General features: G+C 44.1%; 1 protein-coding gene across 5 annotated transcripts in view; it reads left to right on the forward strand.

Annotated features, from left to right (window-relative positions):
- Nucleotides 1-23,143, forward strand: part of RAI2 (retinoic acid induced 2) — a 93,318-nt gene that overhangs the window by 60,862 nt on the left and 9,313 nt on the right. The window contains exon 1 of one of the 5 annotated variants that reach the window (XM_073574257.1): nt 22,874-22,894. The exons of the other annotated variants lie outside the window; for them this stretch is intronic. The gene's annotated coding sequence lies outside the window, so the exon portion shown is untranslated. Of the gene's footprint in view, nt 1-22,873; nt 22,895-23,143 lie in introns of those variants that run through there. 5 annotated transcript variants of the gene reach the window in all.

Below are 23,143 nucleotides of genomic sequence, written 5' to 3' on the forward strand. Positions count from 1 at the left end.
TTAATGGCCTGTATGTTTCTATAAGTCTGGACAGTGGGGGTGACCTGAGCAGCCTGGCAGTTCTTTATAGAGAATGAAAGAAGATTGTGGTCAGAGAGCGGGAGAGGGGAGTTTGCAAAATCATCCACTGCACAAAGCCGAGAGAAGACCAAGTCGAGGGAGTTTCCGTCTTCATGCGTTGGAGAATTAGTAAGCTGCGAAAGGCCAAATGAGGAGGTTAGAGATAAAAGGTGAGTAGCAGATGGTGAGAGGGGAAGAGCAATGGGGATGTTGAAATCTCCCATGATGAGGGTAGGGATGTCACAGGAGAGAAAATGTGGAAGCCAAGTGGCAAAATGATCCAGGAACTGATGGGAGGGGCCGGGAGGACGATACACCACCGCCACTCGCATGGAGAAGGGGGTGTAGAGTCTGACGGCATGGACCTCAAAAGAAGGGAAGACAAGTGAGGGTACTTGAGGGATAACCTGAAAGGTACATTTTGGTGATAGGAGCAGACCAACGCCTCCACCAGCTCTATTGTCTGATCTTGGGGTATGAGAGAAGTGTAGCCCCCCGTATGAAAGAGCAGCAGCAGCGGTAGAATCTGACTGCTGGATCCAGGTTTCAGTAAGAGCCAGGAGGTTAAGAGAATTAGAAAGGAAGAAGTCATGAATGAAGGAGAGTTTGTTACACACTGAGCGAGAATTCCAAAGTGCACAATTAAGAGAGACAGATGGCATGCAGGGAATATTAATAAGATTAGAGGGGTTTCTGAGTGTAGTAGTGGGGGGGTTTGACTTTCTATAACATGGGGGACCAGGGTTGGGAGCAATGTCTCCTGCAACTAGGAGAAGGAGGATAGAAAGAGTGAGCAGATGGTTAAGTGATTTGTGAGAGCGTCTCTGTTGTTGAATGGTGGGACTGGCTGGATCTGTGCAATTTAACAATGTGAAAAGAGCATGAGTGCTATACATAGGAGAGGAAAGAAGCGAGGGGCCAATATGGATGGAGTGTGGAGAGTTAATGCCAGGGCGGTGGATGTGTGTGAATGCAGCGGCCAGGATAAAAATTACACAAATGCATATGCACTGATGACGCACTGATGGTAAAAATGGGCATACGGACTGTACACTCATGACACACTGATGGTACAGTAAAAATGGACACCCGGACTATACACTGATGACACACTGATGGTAAAGGCAGACACATGGACAGTACACTGACACACTGATGGTAAAGGCAGACACATGGACAGTACACTGATGACACACTGATGGTAAAGGCAGACACATGGACAGTACACTGATGACACACTGATGGTAAAACCATACACAGTCCGTACACTGATGACAAACTGATGGCAAAACTGTACACGTGGTCCGTACACTGATGACGCACTGATGGGAAAAATGGACATAAGGACTGTACCCTGATGTTAAAACCAGACACATGGACCGTACACTGACAAACTGATGGTAAAACCAAACACAGACCGTACACTGATGACACACTGATGGTAAAACTGGACAAAGACCGTACACTGATAACACACTGATGGTAAAACCAGACACTGACTGTACATGAATGACAAACTGATGGTAAAACTGTACACATGGACCGTACACAGATGACACACTGATGGTTAAACCGTACACACGGACCTTACACTGATAAAACACTGATGGTAAAACCGTACACACGGACTGTACACGGATGATGCACTGATGGTAAAAACAGACATACGGACCGTACACTGACACAGTGATGGTAAAAACAGACACACGGAGCGTACACTGATGGCAAAAATGAACACACGAACTGTACAATGATGACACCGGTGCAGTTTTTTCATGTACGTGTTTAAACACAGATGTGTGAATGAGGCCTAATAGTTGGGGGTTACCAGCTATGTGATTAGTATCAAGAACAGCAGACCCACCTGGTCTCAGAAGCTGTACCTGCACTTATGGCATAACTCCTCTTGATGCCATGCAGTAGCTGTTTGTAACGTGAACACACCTTTAAGGTCATCGTCACCTTTCAGTTTTATGTTTCTCGCATACTTCAATGTTACTGTAGTTACTGATGCCTCCACCGTTTATTATTTTAGGTGAAGTGGTAGAAGGATCACATATTTTCATGCCCGTCCGTCCCATAGCTTTCACTTGACCTGGACTTGGGAGCTATGAATACTGTAAACAAGCACATTTTACTTTGGGTTTGGCAAGCTTCCCTGACGCTGGTTTTATCTCTCCTGCAAATAAAATAAGATTCCTTCTCAGCTGCTTTAGTTGCTTGGTCAGGGAAGGAGCAGATGAACCTCACATGAACTTGTGTGCTGTGCAGTATACCCTTCAAAGCACAGCCATAAAGTGCACACTTATCTGCTTAGCAACCCTGACATTTCCAGATAAGAGTATTCTCTGCATGCTTTATACATTGTGGAGAATGAAATATTTGAGAAATGCACCATTTGTACTCCATATGCCATGTACAAAACCAGGCTTGGACTGGCCCACAGGAGAACAGGAGAATCCTCCGGTGGGCCCCTGTGGCAGAGCGGGCCACCCCCCCCTCATATGAGCAGTACTTGGCACAATACACTTTAATTACTATGTACAGAAAAGGCAGCATTTTATTAATTTACCAATCTATCTAGGGCAACGCCACGCTCTTCAGCTATTTGTTATATAAATATGTGATATAGGATAATGTCAGATTTGCATGTAGCTGAAAAGTGGGGCCCCGAAGTTGGTTACTGGTGAGCCCTTGTCCCAACTGTCTGACACTGTACAAAACATCAAACACCAATAAAAAAGGCTGTCAAAACTGGCAAAGGTCTTGGCTGCTTCAAGTACCAGTATACAAGTCAGTCACGTCAGTGATTTTTCAGAAAACCAGTCCAGTTTATATCAGTGTTTAGGATCAGATTTTCATCGGTGTTTGCTCAGTGTGTCAGTTTTTACCATCATGGTTTCATCAGTTATTTTATTATATGAAGAATTTTTTTTTTTACAAATCTTCTCCTGCCCATATAGACCTTAGTATAACAGTTTGTCTATTTACCATTGTGCTTATTTTACTACCCAGTTATTGACTTGTTCAGATCTTCTGTGATGTCTTCATCTACTGTTATCATGTTAATATTAAAAGGTGTTCTCTGGTAACAATAGTTTTTTTTCATTATAGGCTTGCAGAGGTCTAAAATAGCAAATGCAGCTAGTATCCTCAGGAGCTCTACTGTAGTGATGCCTCTTGGCTGCTCCTGCCTTTGTGTAGAGTTTGCAGCTGGGAGATCTACAGTGCATGTGACCACTACAGTCAATCACTAGGTTAAAGCGAACCTGTCAGCAGGATTGTGCACAGTAACCTACAGACAGTGTCAGGTTGGCACCGTTATACTGATTAAAATGATACATTGGTTGATTAAATCCGTGTTGTGGTTATTTAATCTTTATTTTCAGTTTTGAGTTAATGATATGCTCGTGCTCTGGTGTGGCCTGTCTGGGGGTCTTGATGTGGTGCTCCGATTAGGTATTCATAATGCAGACTGCTGACAGGTCACTCATCCCTCACTGACCTGCACCCTAGTTTACATAATGCATATACTATTGTGGGGTTAGAAAAAAAAAAAAAATTTACATTCTGCAAAATGGCGCTGGCGGCAGCACATGGGCAGTAGCATCTATCACATAATGCATGTAATATTGTCAGGTAAAAAAAAATACATACAATTTTCTCCATCAAAATGGCGCCAAACTATTTTTTTAATCAGTATAATGACGCCAACCTGACAGTGTCTGTATTTACTGAGCACTATCCTGCTGACAGTTTCCCTTTAAGGCTATATGCACACGCTGCGGATTGGTCTGCGGATTTGTATCTGCGGAACCGCAGGTAAAATGACCTGCGTATTGGCCTGTGGTTTTCCCCTGCGGTTTATCACCTCTACAATGGAGATGGTAAACCGCAGCAGAATCCGCAGAAAAGAAGTGACATGTCATTTCTTTCTGCGGATTCAAAACCACAACTTTTCCGCAGTTAAAAATCCGCAGCATGTGCACAGCAGATTGTAAATCACATAGATTTACATGCTACTGTACACAGACTGCAGAACTGCTGCGGATCCTCAGCGGCCAAAACCGCAGCGGATCCGCAGCAAAAACCGCAGCATGTGCACATAGCCTAAGTGGTTTGTGTTGTCAACATAGGTGAAGCAGAGAAACTTAGTGATTGAGCTAACCATGGAATGCACTAAATTAAAAAAATAACTTTGAATAGGTATACTTTAAAATTGAATGGTATACAGTATACAAAATAATTTATAGAAAAAAGCAGTGGTTAAATCGACAATAATATGTTAAATAGCTAACAGATCTGAGGTTTCCATGTGTCAGATACAGAATAGCAAGAAAAAGGATAGGTCCTATACGTAGTCTGCAGAATACTGTATAAAATACCTGTATTACTTGCATTGCCATACAGGCTGCCACCCTAAATATGCAAATGGCACCCCTGCTCAACGAAGGTTGGTCCTGGTGTACCCTATAGGTCCCTAACATACAAAATACACAAATCCGACTGTATATATGGACACATCCTATGTCTTAATGTGTTAGGCTAGTTTCACATTTGCGTCTTTGTGCGCAGAGCATCGTGCACAAGTAGAAACGCATGCAAAAATGCACATGCGTTTTTGCATGCGTTTTCATTTTTATGCGCATGCGTTTTAACCAACTTCTAGCCATATTTACTCTTAAAACGCATGCATACGCATGTCCATGTGCTCGCCTGCATTCCCATAGACTGTAAGGCGTTGTTTTGACGCATTCCGTGGGCAAGTGTACGCATGCTGGGTTTTTTATGCCTTTGTGCGGACCCAAGAATGCAACAGGTTGCGTCCGGCGCGTCTAGACGCACAGCTTGAATAAACGCATGCGCACGAAAACCCAGACGAACTCATGCAAACGCAAGACCATGTGTATGTCCTGTTAAACATAGGTGCGCATGGATGTGCACGCTGCGCAAAAAAAAGCTAATGTAAAACCAGCCTTACAATGAAATGCAAACCTGGGACTCCACCAGATCCATATTCAGTCCTTCATACCATATGACTAAACTTAGCCACATACAGTGGTGTGAAAAAGTGTTTGCCCCCTTCCTAACTTCCTATTATTTTGCGTGTGTCATGATCCATGCTGGATCATGACAGATAAAATGCACTAGTAACCTTTTTTTTTTTCCTTAAGCTGTGGTGCTTAAAGATAGTTTTGCCCCCGGTGGCCATTAGGGTCATTACACTGTGGTGGTTTCAGTTCTAGTTTTGCTCAGCCTATCTTTCTTTCTGTGTGAGTGTTTTATGATTCTGTTATGAATGAGTCACCGTAGGAGGCAAAAACAGAAATACTAGCTAAGTCCAGAAAACCAGAGAAGTTGGCAGCTATCGGATTGCAGACCCCTGAACCCATCAACAACAACTAGCAGTAGCCGTGGGGGGTTCCTACGGTGCCCTAGACCCCTCGATCACAGCCGGAGAACTAAATAGCCTAAAGACAGAAAGGGAAATCTCAACTGCCCCAGAGCAGACCCCAAAGCAGTAGGCAGCCCCCAACATATAATGACGGTGAAGCAATATGAAAAAACACTCACACAGATAGGAAGATAGGCTGAGCAAATGATGGGGCCCAAGCTAACTAAATAGGAAAGGATAGAAAAGCTGCTGTCTGCAATCCGCCAAAACCCTATCGAAACAAGAGCCAACAGACTGATAGGGAAAAAAGCCCTGAAGACGCTAGGCTTCAAAAAGACTATATCAGTACTTAGGTATTTTCTGAAGACAGAGCAAAAAGGAATTCAGCTCACCCCAGCAGGGAATGGCAGAAATCCAGAAAAACAAGGCAAAACAAAACCAAAACACAAATGCAAAAAGCAGAGCAGAAAACTTAGCTTTTGAGGAGCAGGAATCAGACTGGTCTCCTAGAATCCCTCAGAGAGATCACCAGCAAGGCAGAAGGGCGTCGGCTGCCTTATATCCAGTCAGCAATTCCAGTCACCATCATCCTGCACAGGTGCTTGGTAATCAGCCTCACTACCTTCCTTCACCAGAAGAGGGAGTTCATCAGACCTCAATGGTGAAGGGGAAAATGAACTCACAACACAGGACAGTTACACGTGCCGTGTCTTGTTGTCTTAGTTACCGGTCTGCGGGTCGTGTCACACAGGACTGGTCCACGTGACAGCGTGTTTGTCATACTTATTTGTTTGGTGATTTGGAACATATATCAATATTAGACAAAGATAACACAGGTAAGCATAAAATACAGTTTTTAAATGAAGGTCTTTATTATTAAGGGAAAAAGAAATCCAAACCTCCAGGGTCCTGTGTGAAAAAGTGATTGCCCCCTAGACTTAACTGGTTGGGCCACCTTTAGCAGCAACAACTGCAATCAAGCGTTTTTGATAACTGGCAGTGAGTCTTTTACAATGCTCTGAAGGTATTTTGGCACACTCATCATTGCAGAATTGTTGTAACTCAGCCATTGAAGGGTTTCCAAGCATGAACCGCCTTTTTAAGGTCATGCCACGGCATCTCAACTGAACTAAGGTCGGGACTTTGACTAGGTCACTCCAAAGTCTTAATTTTGTTTTTCTTAAGCCATTCAGAGGTGGTGTTTTGTATCATTGTTCTTCTGCATATCCCAAGTGCGCTTCAGCTTGAAGTCACAAACAGATGGCCAGACATTCTTCTTCAATATTTTTTTGTAGACATCAGAATTAATGGTTTCATTTACCACGGCAAGTCTTCCGGGTCCTGAAGCAGCAAAACAGCCCCAGAACATCACACTACCACCACTATATTTTACTGTAGGTATGATGTTCCTTTTCTGAATTGCTGTTACTTCTATGCCAGATATTATGGGACATACACCTTCCAAAAAGTTAAACTTTTGTTTATGCAGTCTACAGAGTGTTCTCACAAAAGTCTTGGGGATCATCAAAATGTTTTCTGGCAAAACTGAGATGAGCTTTTTTGTTCTTATTGCTTATCAGTGGTTTTCATCTTGGAACTCTGCCATGCATGCCATTTTTACCCAGTCTCTTTCTTATGATGGAGTCATGAACACTGACCTTAACTGAGACAAGTGAGGCCTGCAGTTCTTATGATGATGTTGTAGGGTCTTTTGTGACCTCTTGGATGAGTCATTGCTGCGCTCTTGGGGTAATTTTGGTCGGCCAACCACTCCTTTTGAAGGTTCAACATGGTTTCATGTTTTTGTGATTTGTGGATAATGGCTCTCACTGTGGTTTGTTGGAGTAGCAAAGCTTTAGAAATGGCTTTATAACCTTTTCCAGACTGTTAGATCGCAATTACTTTGTTTCTCATTTATTTGTATTATGGCATGATGTCTACCTTTTGAGGATTTTTTGGTTTAATTCATTTTGTCAGGCAGATCCTATTTAAGTGATTTCTTGATTGAGAACAGCTGTTTCAAGTGTGGCTAGGGAATTTGAACTCAGCTTCATAAATGTGATAAACCACAGATAATTTATGTTTTAAAGGGACAGTGCAATCACTTGACCTTAATCTGATTGGGATGCTGTGTCATGACCTTAAAAAGGTGGATTATGTTTGGAAACCCTCCAACATGGCTGGGGGGGCAATTCTGACCATAATCTGATTGAGATGCTGTGGCATGACCTTAAAAAGGTGTTTCAAGCTTGGAAACCCTTCAATGTGGCTGAATTGCAACACTTCTGCAAAGATGAGTGGGCCAACATTCCTCCAGAGCGTTGTGAGAAACCAGATATCGCCAACCAGTTATTAGGGGGAAATCACTTTTTCACACAGGACCCTTTAGGTTTGGATTTCTTTTTCCCTTAATAAAAACCTTCATTTAAAAACTGAATTTTGTGCTTACTTGTGTTATCTTTCTCTAATATTTAAATTTGATTGGCGATCTGAAACATTTGAGTGTGACAAGCATGCAAAAGAATAGAAAATCAGGAAGTGGGCAAACACTTTCTCAAACCACTGTATGTGTGTATGCAGTTAGGTCCATATATATTTGGACAGAGACAATATTTTTCTAATTTTGGTTCTAGACATTGCCACAATGAATTTTAAACAAAGCAATTCAGATGCAGTTGAAGTTCAGACTTTCAGCTTTCATTTGAGGGTATCCACATTAAAATTGGATGAAGGGTTTAGGTGTTTCAGCTCCTTAACATGTGCCACCCTGTTTTTAAAGGGACCAAAAGTATTTGGACAGATTAAATAATTGTAAATAAAATGTTCATTTCTAGTACTTGGTTGAAAACCCTTTGTTGGCAATGACTGCCTGAAGTCTTGAACTCATGGACATCACCAGACGCTGTGTTTCCTCCTTTTTGATGCTCTGCCAGGCCTTCACTGTGGTGGTTTTCAGTTGCTGTTTGTTTGTGGGCCTTTCTGTCTGAAGTTTAGCCTTTAACAAGTGAAATGCATGCTCAGTTGTGTTGAGATCAGGTGACTGACTTGGCCATTCAAGAATATTCCACTTCTTTGCTTTAATAAACTCCTGGGTTGCTTTGGCTTTATGTTTTGGGTCATTGTCCATCTGTGGTATGAAACAACGACCAATCAGTTTGGCTGGATCTGAGCACACAGTATGGCTCTGAATACCTCAGAATTAATTTGGCTGCTTCTGTCCTGTGTCACATCATCAATAAACACTAGTGACCCAGTGCCACTGGCAGCCATGCATGCCCAAGCCATCAAACTGCCTCCGCCGTGTTGTACAGATGATGTGGTATGCTTTGGATCATGAGCTGTACCACGCCTTCGCCATACTTTTCTCTTTCCATCATTCTGGTAGAGGTTGATCTTGGTTTCATCTGTCCAAAGAATGTTCTCTTCACCATGGAGATTATTCTGCGATCATCCACCACTGTTGTCTTCCGTGGGCGCCCAGGTCTTTTTGCATTGATGAGTTCACCAGTGCTTTCTTTCTCTCTCAGGATGTACCAAACTGTAGATTTTGCCACTCCTAATATTCTATCAATTTCTCGGATGGGTTTTTTCTGTTTTTGCAGCTTAAGGATGGCTTGTTTCACCTGCATGGAGAGCTCCTTTGACCGCATGTTTTCTTCACAGCAAAACCTTCCAAATGCAAACACCACACCTCAAATCGACTCCAGGCCTTTTATCTGCTTAATTGATTATGACATTAACGAAGGGATTGCCCAAACCTGTCCATGAAATAGCCTTGGAGTCAATTGTCCAATTACTTTTGGTCCGTTTAAAAACAGGGTGGCACATGTTAAGGAGCTGAAACTCCTAAACCCTTCATCCAATTTTAACGTGGATACCCTCAAATGAAAGCTGAAAGTCTGAACTTCAACTGCATCTGAATTGCTTTGTTTAAAATTATTTGTGGTAATGTCTAGAACCAAAATTAGAAAAATGTCTCTGTCCAAATATATATGGACCTAACTGTATACAGGGTGGGCCATTTATATGGATACACCTAAATAAAATGGGAATGGTTGGTGATATCAACTTTTTGTTTGTGGCACATTAGTATATGAGAGGGAGGAAACGTCTCAAGATGGGTGGTGACCATGGCGGCCATTTTGAAGAATTTTGGGAAGAGTCATGTGACACATCAAACTCATTGAGAATTTCACAAGAAAAACAATGGTGTGCTTGGTTTTAACATAACTTTATTCTTTCATGAGTTATTTACAAATTTATGACCACTTATAAAATGTGTTCAAAGTGCTGCCCATTGTGTTGGATTGTCAAAGTAACCCTCTTCTCCCACTCTTGACACGCTGATAGAAAAACCACAGAAGATGCTAGCACAGGCTTCCAGTATCCGTTGTTTCAGATGCTGCACACCTCGTATCTTCACAGCATAGACAATTGCCTTCAGATAACCCCAAATAATAAAAATCTAAGGGGGTCAGATCGGGAGACCTTGGTGGCCATTCAACTGGCCCACGACGCCCAATCCACTTTCCAGGAAACTGTTCATGTAGGAATGTTCACACCAGAAACCTCAATGCCACCGGATATCTGAAATTGCTACATGATGATGTGTTGCCTTCTTTATGCACTGAAGATGGCACGTTCCCTGAGTTTTTCCAGCAAGATGGTGCACCACCACATTATGGGTGTCAGGTCCGAGCATTCCTACAAGGAATCTGCCCCCCTTAGACTAGCATTTCTTCTGTAGTGTTGCTATTAGTGTGTCAAGCGTGGGAGAAGAGGGTTGCATTGACAATCCAACACAATGGGCAGCACTTTGAACACATTTTATAAGTAGTCATAAACTTGTAAATAACTCATGAAAGAATAAAGTTACATTAAAACCAAGCACACCATTACTTTTCTTGTGAAATTCTCAATAAGTTTGTGTCACCTGATCCTCTTCCCATAGGAAAAAATAAAGTTGGATCCAAAATGGCCGCCATGGTCACCACCCATCTTGGAAAGTTTTCCCTCCTATATACTAATGTGCCACAAACAGGTGTACTGGTGTGTCTCCTGGTAGCGCCTCCAGCCTCTGGACACTACGCTGACACAGCAAACCTTGCCACAGCTCGCATTGATGTGTGTTGTGAGTTCATTTTCCCCTTCACCATTGAGGTCTGATGAACTCCCTCTTCTGGTGAAGGAAGGTAGTGAGGCTGATTACCAAGCACCTGAGCAGGATGATGATGACCTGGGTGACTGGAATTGCTGACTGGATATAAGGCAGCCGACGCCCTTCTGCCTTGCTGATTTCCCTGAGGGATTCTAGGAGACCAGTCTGATTCCTGCTCCTCAAAAGCTAAGTTTTCTGCTCTGCTTTTTGCATTTGTGTTTTGGTTTTGTTTTGCCTTGTTTTTCTGGATTTCTGCCATTCCCTGCTGGGGTAAGCTGAATTCCTTTTGCTCTGTCTTCAGAAAATACCTGAGTACTGATATAGTCTTTTTGAAGCCTAGCATCTTCAGGGCTTTTTTCCCTATCAGTCTGTTGGCTCTTGTTCTGATAGGGTTTTGGCGGATTGCAGACAGCAGCTTTTCTATCCTGTCCTATTTAGTTAGCTTTGGCCCCATCATTTGCTCGGCCTATCTTTCTATCTGTGTGAGTGTTTTTTCATCTTGCTTCAGCGTCATTATATGTTGGGGGCTGCCTATTGCTTTGGGGTCTGCTCTGGGGCAGTTTAGATTTCCCATTCTGTCTTTAGGCTATTTAGTTCTCCGGCTGTGATCGAGGGGTCTAGGGCACCGTAGGAACCCCCCACGGCTACTGCTAGTTGTTGATAGGTTCAGGGGTCTGCAATCCGATAGCTGCCAACTTCTCTGGTTTTCTGGACTTAGCTAGTATTTGTTTTTGCCTCCTACGGTGACTCATTCATAACAGATGTGCCTTCCTGGATGAGCTGCACTACCTGAGCCACTTGTGTGGGTTGTAGAGTCCGTCTCATGCTAACACGAGTGTGAAAGCACAACCAACATTCAATAGTGACCAAAACATCAGCCAGAAAGCATTGGTACTGAGATGTGGTCTGTGGTCCCCACCTGCAGAACCACTCTTTTATTGAGGGTGTCTTGATATTTGCCAATAATTTCCATCTGTTTATTCTATTTGCACAACAGCATGTGAAATTGATTATCAATCAGTGTTGCTTCCTAAGTGGTCATTTTGATTTCACAGAAGATTGATTTACTTGGAGTTATATTCTGTTGAAGTGTTCCAATTTTTTTTTTTTTTTTGAGCAGTGTATATACAGCTCTGGCAAAAATTAAGAGACCACTTCCAAATGTTGTTTCTTATTTTTCTCTTTATTGGTATATTTTTGAGTAAAATGTAAAAATTGTTCTGTTAGTCTACAAACTTCTGACAACATGTCTCTGAATTTCCAAGCAATAAATTTTGGGTTTTTTTTCTGAAAAGGAGAAATGGTCAAAATTAAAAAAACAAAACAATGCTTTCAGACCTCAAAGAAAACAAGTTCATAATCATTTATAAACAACAATACTAATGTTTTAACTCAGGAAGAGTTCAGAAATCAATATTTTGTGGAATAACCATGATTTTTAAAAACAGCTTTCATGCGTCTTGGCATGCTTTCCACCAGTCTTTCACACTGCTTCTGGCGCAAAAATTTAAGCAGTTCTTCTTTGTTTGATGGCTTCCTCTTGATTACATTCCGAAGATTTTCAATGGGGTTCAGGACTGGAGAATGGGCTGTCCATGAGAGGGTTTTGATGTGGAGGCCTCTTAATTTTTGCCAGAGTATGTATATGTATTGTATACTCTAGTTCAGAGCAATTAATTTTCCTGAGGGGCCACATGAGAGACCATGACAGCTCAATATTAATATCAGTATATTACACATGTGGTCAAAATTGTTGGTACCACTCGTTTAATGACAGAAAAACCCACAGTGTTGGACAAAAATAAATTGAATCTGACAAAAGTAATAATTTTTTAAAAATTCTGTGGAAGCATGGTTGAAAAGCAATGTCTTACTTTCATTTGTTCATTTTCATAGATTTGATTTATTACTTTTGTCAGATTCAAGTTATTTCTGTCACCATTGTGGGTTTTTCTGTTGATAAACGAGATGTATCAACAACAATTTTGACCACATGTATAATTATATTATTGATTATATTAATATTGTATCACTTAATATTGAGCAGAATCAAGAATGCTGAAACCCCTATATATCGTTTGAACCCGAGTACAGCCCCTTCTGTATATCGTATGAGCCATCCACAGCTCCGTATATACTGTAAGAGCCCCCACACAGCCACCCCATATACAGCATGAGCCCCACGCAGCCTCCCCATATGCGCCATGAGCCACACACAGATTTCTCATATGTAGCATGAGCCCCACACAACTTCCACAAATGAAGTCAGCGCAGATGGAGACAGCAAGGAAGCAGGCACAGTGCAGCCCGTGGGCCTGTTTTCCAGCCCGTTGACTGTCTGGATCCGCTGTTTGTGGGCTGCACTTTGCCCAGGTACACTCTAGTTTATGACAGTAATCATCAGCAGTGATAAACCAGGCCCCCAACGGTGACCAAAATAATGACACCATGATGTAATATCACCCAGTCAAACGCTTAGCATGCTATCTAGATGATTACCAAACTTCTTCATGTGCGTTGCAATGGATTACCATATTCCAGCCATATCGTTTATAAGATAAGTGTCTATTCTAACCGTTCACTACTCCTGATAAACCTGTTAAAGAGAGCCATTTTTTAACACTTTTTTAGAGAATTTTTCTGCATATACCATACAATTTTAAAGTATACCTATTAAAAGTGTTTTTTTTTTTATTTAGTACATTTCATCGTGAGCTCCTTCATAATGATGTACTTAAGGTACCATTTATTCCATGAAATAACGAGCTTATTGATTGGCTGCAGTGGTCATATGCACTGTAGTCATGTAAATAAAAACAGAGTAGAGTCCAAAAGGACTGACTGATCGTAACAGCTGTGTCTGTTATTTTAGACCTCTGCAAGCCCATAATGAGAACCACCATGTTTAACTATAGGCACAATGCATTTAGAAAAATGCACAACTACCAAAGGCATGGCGTGATGGGAGGATATTCCCTTTAAAAAAAAAAAAAAAAAAAAGTGGCACATCTTTGAATTCATGATACTATCAATGAAATGCAGCTCCCTGACACCTGGAGCACTCATATAGCCTCACATAAGGATACTGCCACCACCATGTTTCACTGTAGACACCATGAATGTTAAATTTTTTAAAATACATTTTGCCTACACTGAAATATGATGGTGGCAGTGTCCTTATGCAGGGCTGTGTGAGTGCTGCTGGTGTGGGGGAGCTACATTTCATTGATGGCATCATGAATTCCCAGATATACTGCTCCATATTGAAAGAGAAAATGCTCCCATCACTCCTTGCCCTTGGTAGACGTGCATTTTTACAACATGACAATGATCCAAAACATACATCTGTTGCATTTCTGAAGAACAGGGTAGGGTGAAAGTGATTCAATGGCCAAATCTGTCTCCTGATCTGAACCCAACTGAAACACCTAAGGAGAATTCTAAAGAAACAAGTTGAGCGTCACTCTCCGTCCAGCATCCAGGCTCTTAAAGATGTCACTCTTGGAGAATGTTAAAAAATAGATGTTGCAGTATGTTGCTAACTTGTTAAATCCATGCCCAAAAGACTTGTTGCGATCTTTCAAAATCATGGAAATCATACAAAATCCTAGATGTAGTAGTTATTGATGTGGGGTGTATTCATTTCTGCATTAATTTATTTGAGTAAAACTGAAGATTTTGTAATGAAAGATATATTAACCTTCCCTTAATTTTATGGGTTAAAAAAATGTTCTCTGAAACTCAGTCGTGTGAATATGTTGGTGATTGTTCAGCAAGATATTGATTAAAATATTTTTTCAAAGGAAGTGTACTTAGTAATGCAAAGCACTGTATATGATTCGAAGGCTGTCGAGTCAATTATACATGGTAGTGGGAAAGTTAGGGAGTTAGCTGTCAGCAGAACAATTCATTCGACAGTTATGTATATGGCAAGCCTTAGGATACATTTCTATGCATTTTTTTTTTCTACCAATCATGTTAATAGAGAGGTTGGGAAGATAGCTGCCAGATTAATGTCTCGCCCCCCCAGTATGTGTATATGACTAGCTTTAGGCTACATTTCCCAGTAGTCCTTTTTGTACCAGTCATGCATTTAATGGGGAGGTCAGTGCAATAGCTGTCAGACGTGTATGGCTTGTTTTAGGTTCCATTTCCACACATCATACTTTGTGTGCAGTTCGGCAACACCTTTAGCATTGGGCATTATATTTTATGAAAATCTGACAAAATGTATCTGATCTAGTTTATATATATTTTAGTATGATAATCACCATTATTTATATTACATTTATATGTACACGAAGCCCTTTCAAAGAAAAGACCACAAATACCTGTACATGGCCAGCCTGTGCCTCTGTTACTAAGAAATCAGTTTTTGAATTAAAACGCAAATGAGGCTGTAGAGCTGAAGCCTCTGTCACTCCAGCTCTATTCACAACCCAGCTCATCCTCCTGATACTTGACTGACAGACAGTTCTTATTGTGGAATAGAGCTGGAGTGACAGAGGCTTTAGTTCTACAGTCTCATTTGCATTTCAATTAAAAAAACTATTTCTTTTTGATGGCGGAATGGACTGGCCATGTATTGCTGCACTCCCTTTGAAAGAGACATGCGTATGTAAATAGTTTTCAGGGTAGAATCCGGCTAACTTTTCCCTTTATATTTGTACAAATTGGAAAATTATTTACCTGTAAATGCACTTGCAACTAAACTACATATTTGTGTATAACTGCAACCTATGTTTGTACAACTAAGCCTTTATATAGAGCCCTAATAGGGCTCCCGTAACTATGTATTGTGCTTCTCATCTATATGCTGTGTACATGTGCCCTTATAGTAAGCTATAAATAGTAGTAGCCTTGGGGATATGCAACATCCTTTAAAGGTTTTGTCTCACAAAGTACATTTTAATAAATTCCACAATTGGATGCGTTAAAAAAAATTCATGTGCTGAAAGTATTAAGTTACGTACCGGTAACGGTATTTTTCGGAGGCCCATGACAGCACCACGAGAGAGGGGATCCGCCCTATAGGAACAGGAAACCTACAGATACAAAAGGGCGGCACCTCTCCCACGCATCAGTTGGATTACAGAGCTTGAGAGGCTACCATGGTTAGTACACAACATATGATATATACAAACCTATCTACCCTATTTAACAGAATTATTTCATACCATCTCCCACATAAGGTGATTCTATGAACAAACTTCTAAGGAGTGCACCCCTATATGTGAACAAGGGAGGGAACTAAGGGTGCTGTCATGGGCCTCCGAAAAATACCGTTACCGGTACGTAACTTAATACTTTATTCGGACTCCCATGACAGCACCACGAGAGAATTACAGAGATGTAAACTAACTTAGGGAGGGACTACAGCCTGCAGCACCCTTAGCCCGAAGGTGAGGTCTGAGGAGGCACCCATGTCTAACCGATAGTGGTTAAAAAAGGTGGAAGGAGATGACCAGGTGGCCGCCTTACATATTTGATCAATTGATACTCCAGATCTCTCCGCCCAGGATGATGCCATGGCCCGAGTGGAATGTGCCCTCAGGTTCTGTGGAGCCGGACCGCCACCTGCTGTGTAGGCAAGAGAGATAGCCTCCCTAATCCACCTTGCTAATGTGCGTTTTGATACTCTGTATCCTTTCCTGGAACCTTGGAAGGATAGGAATAATGCGTTCTCCTTCTTCCAAGGATCCGTGGCTGCTAAATATGACAGTAAGCATCTTCTAATATCTAACGCCTGGAGTTTCTGCTCTTTAAGGTTGGTTGGGTTAGGGAGGAAGGAAGGCAGAACTATCTCCTGTGTCCTGTGGAATTGTGTTGCTACCTTGGGAAGGTATGCTGGATCTGGCCTTAGGATTACTCTATCCTGTAAGAACTCTGTGTAAGGAGGCAATCTGGAAAGTGCCTGTATATCGCTCACCCTACGTGCGGATGTTATTGCTACCAGGAATGCTGTCTTAAGAGATATAATCTTTAGTGAGGCGGAATCTAAAGGTTCAAACGGACTTTCTGTCATGGCTGTAAGGACTAAGTTTAAGTCCCACGGTACGCATCTGTCTTTGTGTATAGGTCTCGATCTGGCCGCTGATCTGATGAACCTTGCTACCCAATAATCTTTTGCAATATCAGCTGCAAACAGGGCCCCTAAGGCTGAAACTTGTACTTTTAGCGTACTTGTGGAGAGACCCAATTCGAAACCTTTCTGGAAATTCCAGAATATGTTTCGTGGGAATTCCATCTCTGATGTCAAAGTGAAAGGTGGATAGGAAGCGTTTCCAGGTCCTAGCATAAATATTAGTGGTGGTTAATTTTCTGCTTCTTAGGAGGGTGTCAATTAAGTTCTTGGAGAACCCTCTATTTTTTAATAGTGACCTTTCAAATAGCACGCCGTCAAATGAAGTCCCGCTACTCGTGGGTGGCTGACTGGCCCCTGGTAGAGGAGATCCGGAAGGTTCGGCAGTACCCAGGGATCGCCTACCGACATGGTCCTCAACCACGCGAACCAGGTCCTCCTGGGCCAAAAGGGGGCAATCAGTATGACTCTTGCCTGATCCTCTCTGATCTTCCTGACTACCAGGGGAAGAAGATTCAATGGTGGGAAAGCGTATGCCAGAGAAAAGTCCCATCTTATCAGTAGGGCATCCACCGCCAGGGGATTTTCCCTGGGGTTCAGAGAGCAGAACAATCTTTCTTTTCTGTTTTTTCTGGTGGCAAAGAGGTCTACCTCTGGCTGGCCCCATCTGCGGACAATCTGGCGGTAAATGTCTTTGTTCAAAGCCCATTCTCCTTGTCTTAGAGCCTTGCGGCTTAAAAAGTCTGCTCTTACATTGTCCTTTCCGCTGATAGACAATTTCTCTCTGCTATCTGGAGGAGCCGTTCTGTTATCTGCATCAGAGCGCTGGAGCGGGTTCCACCTTGGTGGTTGACATATGCTACCGCTACCTGGTTGTCCGAGTGTATCCTCACATGATGGCCCTGCAGGTAGATAATGAGTTTCTTGACTGCTTGCTCTATCGCCAATAGTTCTCTCTGGTTGGATGAGATTTCAGAATTAGAATCCCACTGGCCCTGTACCACTATGTCCCCCATATGGGCTCCCCAACCAAAGGAACTTGCGTCTGTGGTTATAATACGGGTTATCTGTGTTATCCAGGGCACCCCTGACGCTAGGTTCTCGCTCTGAAGCCACCATCTCAGTGATGTAACAGTTGAGGGGCTTAGACACATCCGACCTTGTAAGGAGCCTCCAAGGGCCCTGCTATTAATCAAGACGTCGTTTTGAAGGGTTCTGGTATGGAACTGTGCCCACCTTACTGCTGGGATGCATGAAGTTAGAGAACCTAACAGGGACATGGCCTGTCTGAGGGTCATAGATGGATTATCCATTGCCCGAAGAACCTGCTCCTGTATCTTTTGTAATTTATCTAGTGGTAGCAGGCACCGCTGAGTGTCTGAATTTAGTATCAACCCTAAAAATTTCTGTATTTTTAAGGGCTGGAGTCGGGATTTCTCGTAGTTTAAAATCCATCCCAGGTTTTCTAACCTGGATCTAGCTTTTTCTATCTGGGATTTACAATGACCCACCGATCTTCCTACAATCAAGAAATCGTCTAAATATGGAATGATTAAGACGTCAACCTCTCGTAAGTGAGCCATAACTTCGGCCACTAACTTTGTAAAAACCCTGGGAGCTGCTGAGAGACCAAAGGGAAGGGCTCTATACTGAAAATGACGTACTGTGCCCTCTACTGAAACTGCCATCCTCAGGAACTGCTGGAAGTCTGTATGGATAGGTACATGATAGTACGCGTCTTTCAAATCTATGACTGCCATAAAACAACCTTTAAACAATATTTTTATTGTTGTATTAATGGACTCCATTTTGAATTTATGATTAATCAAAAACTCGTTAAGGGAACGAAGGTTTATAATCGTTCTGAATGTGTTATCAGGTTTCTGGATTAGAAACAGGGGAGAGTAAAACCCTCTTCCTCTTTCAGCCTCTGGAACCTCTACCAGAACATTTTTCTGACATAGGCTCAAGACTTCCGCTTCTAAAGCCGCTTGTTCGAGATGAGAAGATCTTAAGGGGGTCAGTTTAAAGGTGTCCCGCGGGATCTGGGTAAATTCCAACCTAAGCCCGGTGGATATTACCTTGCGCGCCCAGTCACTATTCGTAATCTGTGACCATGCCGGGAAGAAGGATGACAGTCTACCCCCTACGGGAACCGCTAGTCATTGATTTGGTTTCTTTTGATCTCTCGACGAGCGTGTAAACATATAGCCCGTACCTCGTCTCCTTCTGTCTTCCCATCTGGGTCGATCTCTAACAGGCGAAGAGTTGCGCCTTCTCCCCTGGCCAAATCTCCTTCTACCAAATGGGCGACGGTAGGACGCTGATGAAAGGTTTGGGAACCTTTTCTTGTCGTCCCCCGCCTTTTCAAGCAGCTCGTCTAGGACAGTTCCAAACAAATATTCGCACTCGCATGGAATCGCACAGAGCTTTGCTCTGGACTGGATGTCTCCCTGCCAGCACTTTAGCCACAGGGCTCTGCGAGCTGCGTTAGAGAGACCTGCTGCTCTGGCGGCCATTCTCACTGCATCCGCTGAGGCATCTGCTAGGAAGGCTGCTCCCTCTTGGATGGTCGGTAGGGCCCCAAGAATTGTCTGTCTTGATGTACCCTGTTTTAGTTGTGACTCCAACTGGTCCAACCAGACCATCATGGACCTGGCCGTGCACGTTGAAGCCACTGCTGGTCTTAGACCCGGCCGCCATCTCCCCGGTGTTTTTCAGGAAAGTATCAGCTTTCCTGTCTAAGGGATCTTTAAGGGATCCCATGTCCTCAAAGGGGAGCGAGGATTTTTTTGATGCCTTCGCAATGGCAGCGTCTAATTTGGGGGCTCTGTCCCAAGAACTTACTGCCGGATCGTCGAAGGGGTATCTCCTTTTGAGGGCTGGTGGTAGCGACCCTCTTTTGTCCGGTCTTTTCCACTCTCTGTGGATCAGATCCTGTATCTTTTGGTTTAACGGAAAGACTCTCCGCTTCCTCTGTTCCAGCCCACCGAACATGACATCCTGCATGGATAAATGGGGCTTAGGCTCCTCTACTTCCATTGTCCCTCTGACTGCTTTGACCAGCTTGTCTACCCGGTCAAGAGGCAGACAAAATCGCCCCGAGTCCTCTTCTCCTGAGGAGGACGAGGGAGATGAAGCCTGGGAGTCTCTGCTTTTTCTCCACTCTGCCAAGGAATCAGACTCCGCCGGGACCTCGCCCCTTAGACTTTGCGGCTGAGACAAGGACTTTAGGGTTTCCCTCATTTCTACCCTGACAATGTCTCTCAAACTCGCCGCTACTGCAGGCGACTCTTCTGCCACCGTCTGCTGAATACAGGGGGGGCACAATCTTTTGAGGCATGCGTCCGGTAATGGGCATGCACAGAGTGCGCATTCCCTATGCTTATTTTTATTTGTAGCTTTTTTTCCCTAGAAAAAGAAAAACACAGAAGGGGGGTCCCGTCACTGAGTGAACTTTCACGAAGATCACTTACCAGTGCCACAATCAAGTACCGGAGAACGAGGGGGATTTCTTTCAGCCGATGCTCCTGTCTGCCTGGAGGTGCTCTTACGAGTGGACTGGTCACTTCGTCCCGCATTACTGTCACGGGACCCTTTCTTTTTCTGTTTGACCTGCCGAAGGTCATCCAGGGGCGGCAGTGATGTTTGCCGCTGCTGCCCTTGCTTCTGCCGCTGCTGCTCTCGATCGCTTTCCATCACCACTGCTGCTGCTGCTGCACACTGCATGTAGTAATGTGGCCAAGGCAAGGAACCCTGCCCGGGTCCCGCCTAAATACCCCTCCTCCGGTCAGCAGTATTCATGCCGCGCCCCTCCCCCCCCTTAACGGAGCTCCCTACCCCAGCTGGCGCCCGACCCCGCGCCATCGGTGTTTCCGATGGGCGCCGCCATCTTGGGATCGCCGCGCATGCGCAGTAGCGCGCTGACCCGGAAGCGCCTCCTCCGCCCGCCCCCTGACGTCACCGCTACCCCGGAAACCCCGCGGGACGCCCGGGAGCTCCGGAGCAGCGCCCGGTCGCAGCCCCCTGCACAGCGCTGCCAACCTATCTGCGCCGCCGGAGCCGGGAATCCCCGGGGGGGTATACTTACCGGCGGCGGCTTAATTCCGGAGACGGCCATCCTCCGGACGCCGCTCCCTGCTGTCCACGCCACCGCCGTGACACCCATCCTGGGCCACCGTGGCGCCTTCCAGAAAATCCGAACCAGGCCGAGGTAGGAGACCCCCTCGCTACCGGTGTCGGCTGGCCGGCCTGGGATCCAATTCTTCTGCAGGATCCCGTCCCCTCAGGAACAGGAAACCAACTGATGCGTGGGAGAGGTGCCGCCCTTTTGTATCTGTAGGTTTCCTGTTCCTATAGGGCGGATCCCCTCTCTCGTGGTGCTGTCATGGGAGTCCGAATAAATAATCCTGTAAATGTGCCCCTGAGATGTACTGTGTAATGGCTGTGTCTGACCATGCAGAGCTGCTCCAGATCAGGGTCCGCACATACCCACAGCTTCTGGCCAGGGAAGGAAGCACAAGTCACTTATGAGTATATATAAGCAGCAGGGGCTCACAACTGCTGCTTCCTGGGGTTACACATTTCCCTGCCTGAGGTAACATCGGAGCGGGCATTTCTGCAGCTCTAGCCCTCTGAGCTCATAATAAATCAAGTCAGTGATGTAGTAGCTCCAGCGGCTACTGAGCTTATCTGTCACGGACTTTATTTTTGATGAGCTCACTGGTGACACTGTAAAAACACTCCCTCCTGTGATAAAACAGACATGGAAATGTGTTACCACAGAAAGTAGCACTGGTGAGCCCTTGCTGTTTTATCAGTATACTCACTTATCAAAAGTGACTTATGCTTCCCCCCCGGCCAGGAATTGTGGCATGTGCCATGAACTAGAGCAGATCTGCTTGTTCGGACACAGCCATTACACAGTACATAGCAGGTGCTTAATTATGACATTGTCTCAGAACAGAAATATCTTTTTTAACACATGCAATTGTGGTACTTGTTTTTATTCCAAGATTTATTGATTAAAATGTACTTTTTTCATGAGACAACCCCTTTAAATAAAGTAATGTTACAAATAAAAATTATATTTACCTCACCTATACTTTAAAAACTTCTTTCCCAGGTCCCCACTAGGCTACATTCTGTAGTGCGGTGGTCTCTAGCCTGTGACTCTTCAGTTGATGCAAGACCGACTCCCAGCATGCCAAGACATCCGCATGTTGGGAGCTATAGTATCACAATGACTGAAGAGCCACGGGTTGGCGACCACATCTCTAGTATCTCATGACTCACTGGAGATAACAGCATAGCCAATCACTGACCGCAGCATTGATCTGCCTCAGCCAGTGACTGGTTGCAGCAGAGGACTGATCCCTGTGTTAAAACGTCCACTTTGCAGCAGGGAGTAGAGATTAGCAAAGTGTTACACCTGCAGGGCATGCTGAGGTATGGTGGACTCACTAGACCACTGAAGGTGCAGTGGTAGCTGTATACCCAAAAGAGACAGGAGAATGAGCTTCAAAAAAACCAATGGTATTTATTAATGGAAGCTTAACAAAAGGAAAAAGGTGCCTGAGGGGAGAAACCTCTGGAACACAACACTGAACCACATAGTAGCGCACCGGGCAAGGTGTACCCCTATACAGTGATTCCCCCGTTGCAACACCAGGTGGCCTAAATGCCGCAAAACCCGGACCAGAGGGACAACCCGTACAGACGAGACTGTGGAATACTGGTTCTGCTGGTGGAGAGAATCCCGGCAGCTCCATGTAATCCCAGAAAGGCTGATCCAGCCAGCAGTGATATCTGGTTGGTCAGCCTGGAGTGGAAATCAGAGTGTCCAGAAAGATTCCGGATAGGGAACTACCAGCAGAGGATTCTGAGGAGACAGAGGTATTAGTATAATGCAGAGCAATAATCTTCAGATCGCAGAGCACAGCAGCATGTGGCCTGAGCAGGTGCCACCAATCCCACAAAATGAACACATTGCCCAGGCACCTCCCTTTATTGGGAGAATGCCTTTTATGCAGAGAGCATCACAGCACAGACAGCCCTAATAGAGAACAGGTGCCCTGCTGCTTTAAGTATGTGCAAGAAACGGGGCACGCCTCCTAAGAGCATTTCCAGGAGACCTGCCAAGGGGATGCAGGTTCCTAGCAGAGAAAGGAGCAATCGATTGTATGGAGCCACGGACAGGGTGAGCAGTACCAGTGGAGCTGCGTGACAGATGCTGGTCTCCCTGCACAGCGGAGACCGTGCCCGCGGTTGAGGGCATGACACCAAGGAACTGGCAGCATCAGAATGGGAGCAAAATGGAATCTGTTTAGAGTGCCATTTTTTTTTAATTACCACTCTGTTCATTTAAAAAATAGAAATAGGCTGTCCCCTGTATATTTTCACATTTTGTCATGAATTTCTTAGAACATTATTTTTGATGGGGTTCTTT

Source organism: Dendrobates tinctorius, unplaced genomic scaffold, assembly GCF_039654945.1.
Source record: "Dendrobates tinctorius isolate UK_male_01 unplaced genomic scaffold, ASM3965494v1 ptg000007l, whole genome shotgun sequence".
Taxonomy (NCBI): Eukaryota; Metazoa; Chordata; class Amphibia; order Anura; family Dendrobatidae; genus Dendrobates; species Dendrobates tinctorius.